This window comes from Pteropus vampyrus, unplaced genomic scaffold, assembly GCF_000151845.1.
Source record: "Pteropus vampyrus isolate Shadow unplaced genomic scaffold, Pvam_2.0 Scaffold230, whole genome shotgun sequence".
In the NCBI taxonomy this organism is placed as follows: Eukaryota; Metazoa; Chordata; class Mammalia; order Chiroptera; family Pteropodidae; genus Pteropus; species Pteropus vampyrus.
Genome location: NW_011889011.1, coordinates 47,165 through 50,224, shown reverse-complemented (window position 1 = coordinate 50,224; position 3,060 = coordinate 47,165).

Sequence of the window (3,060 nt, the reverse complement as noted above, 5' to 3'; positions counted from 1 at the left end):
TAAACGCGGGTGTTCCTGCTGCATTTATGCATAACGAGGCGTTTATGCAAACAACATGCCCACAGCTAGCCGAACTGCCTGGGGCAAACTAATATTCAACCTTCAAGCTTCATAACTGCATAAACTGAGAACTGATAGGAAGCATTCTGCTCTAGTTTAAAGTGCCTAATTAAGAGCACTCAAGGAGCTTTTTCCAGCCGCCTCCCTTTGAAGCGCATTCGCGGAGGGCGCCAGAGCTGATGGCTGCTTTAACGTTTCATTGTCGGAGAACCTTCCTGATTTCTGTCTCCTTTAATGCAGTACCTGTGTTCCTTTGAAGTAATCAGCGAGGTTTCGTGCTAAGCCTCGCCTTTGTTCTTTCTACTTTTATTCTAAGTATATTAACCAATTCTCTTCGGAGAATGTGCTCGCAAGCTCAGGTGTATCTCATTTTATCTAATAAACATGTGCCTTGCACGTAGTATGTAAATCAAGTTTTAACAAATTGAATCATATATTTAAATGCCTGAGGGGCATTCATTTTAGGAAGTGAATCATATTCTGAATTTTAAGTGAATTTTTATGCCCTAATTTTTCTTTTCTGGTAATCCAGGTTTTCACTCGGGTTGGCTTTCTTTAGGTAATACCTGTGTATCAAATTATTAAAGTCACTGAGGAATTTTAGAAAGCGAGCCATTGAAACCTACTTTTTAACGACCCTGGTGTTTGCCTCATTACCGCCATAGCTGATTAACAGCAACCGAATAGACATAATTAAAACTTAAACCAGTTACAGCGTCTGATTGCGGGTAGGAGAGGCACGGGGAGGGGTGGGGAAGAGACTTAGAGATTTTAAAGTTCTGTAAGCATCCCTCTTGGGCATTGGCGGTAGGCTAGCCAAGGTTTCAGGGGGCTTCATCACAGACCTATTAAAATAAACTTCTCGAGGAAAGTAATCTGTGCCATCCCAGTGGAGTGCGCATCTGCGAGAGTCTGAAACGCCCTCTGCCCGCCAGCCCTGGGGGGCGGCTGGAGCGAGAGTCGAAGGCGGCAGAGAAGACAATGAGGGCAGAAGCGAAGAACCAAACGGACTCGGCCGACTTGGGTCAACGATAAAAAAAGCAGAAGGAGGCGACAATTTTCTATCGAAGTCACCGCATGTCTGCACCTAACTTAACAAATTCGACCCGGTCCGCAGAGCAGGCCCGTCCCCTCCACCCGCCCATGCGCTGTTCTGCTCCTGAGTCGTGCTCTAGGGGGACCGAGAGCCTTGGGGCGGACGCCGGTGTCCCTCCCGCCGTGTCAGCTCCTCGTCGGCCTCCGGCGAGCCACACTTCTGTCCCGGCCCCTCGGTGTGTGCACAGCCTGAAAGCGAGGCGCCCGCCCAACTGCCACGCGGTCCACGACACGGCGGCCTGGTCCCAGGTGGAGGGGGGTCGATCTGTGCCTCGGGATGGCACCCCGGTCCCCACTCCCTCCCACCCTGAGCGACAGGCCGACTCCCGCAGGTCGGGGACCCCGACGGGGGGCGCGTGTGCGTGGAAGTGTGTCTTCTGTATCCTGGGATGACGATGCTGAACGCTGAACGCTCAGAGTCAGAACCACACGTGCCTGTCGAGCACCCCGGCTGCAGCTTCCAGGACGTTCTGAAGCAGAGAGCGGGAGCGGAGTCCCCCGTACGAGGGAGAGCAGTGGCAGCCGCGACTGGTTCGAAAGAAACAAGTAGGAGTTCGCTTGTGACGCTGTCCCTGTGGTTTGGGTCAGAAGCTCAAGGACCTAAACCAAGGTTTGCTCCAACGGGGTGGACAGGAAGAGCAGGCCGGAGGGAACAGGGTGGACAGGAGGAGAGGCCCGAGGGATGGCGCTTGGAAACCTGCCCGTGAACGGAGACCGAGCTGGCACGGAGTGACGCGGCAGGCTCGGGGGGCAGGGACGCTGTTTCCGGAAGTGGCGGATGCGGGGAGAAACGGGAGGTGTGGAGCTCGGCCTTGGACCTGGCGAATTCGAGGTGCCCGGGAGGGAGTTGGGTGACAGGTGCCCCGTGCTGGCCGCTTCGTCTTGGTCACGCACAGGCTCATCCGGAGCTGGACGAGAAGCCAAGGCAGAGCTCGCACAGTACGCCGGAGGAGAAGTCAGACACCGGGGACTCATCCCGCACTTTCTGGAATCATCCTTGGGGTCTCTGCAAACCGCCTGAGAAGCCAGCACCGCAGCCCAGCCCCACCTCACACCTGTGAGCGGAAGTCTTCCCGGTGGCAGGGACGGTCACGGCGTCCCCGAGAGGCCCGCGCTGGGGCCCCGGCCCCCTGTCGCAGCGTAGAGGGGGAGACGGAGACGGAGGGGGCCGGGCGCCTATGCCCCGGCATGAGAGGGGTGCGAAAAGGGTGCGAGTTTGGAAGCTTCAAAAGAAAGTTTAGTGAGAAGGGGAGGCCGGGAAGTGCTGGGGCCGCAGACACGTCGCCTGACCTTCAAGTTGTTCCCAGCCGGGAAGGAAGGCGGGACCAGGGACGGGAAGTCCGCGGATGTTCGGTTCTGTTCAGTTCTGTTTGCTACGGGCGTGGAAGCCCAGCACTGACGGGCGTGGAAGCCCAGCATTGATGAGCGTGGAACCCCAGCATTGACGGGCGTGGAACCCCAGCATTGACGGGCGTGGAAGCCCAGCACTGACGGGCGTGGAACCCCAGCACTGATGAGCGTGGAACCCCAGCATTGATGAGCGTGGAAGCCCAGCACTGACGGGCGTGGAACCCCAGCACTGATGGGCATGGAAGCCCAGCACTGACGGGCTTAGAATGACAACGAGCTGGGAAAGAACTCGGCCCTTAAGAATGACGAAGGCAAACGCCCAGCCTGAAATGGACATGGAGAACCGGAGGTCCGTTATCCGCTGCCCGTAACTCATCACGTGGCCCCAGGCAGAGTCCCTGTGCCTCAGGGCAGGCGGCGGTGGCAACGGCAGTTATGTCCTGGGAGCACGCTGACATTTGCCCATGTGCGACAGAGAGGAAAATGACACGCGCTGCCTCCCTACCCCGTAGACGCCAGGTCTGCGGAGCGGTTCCAGACCCCTGGGCGAGAGGC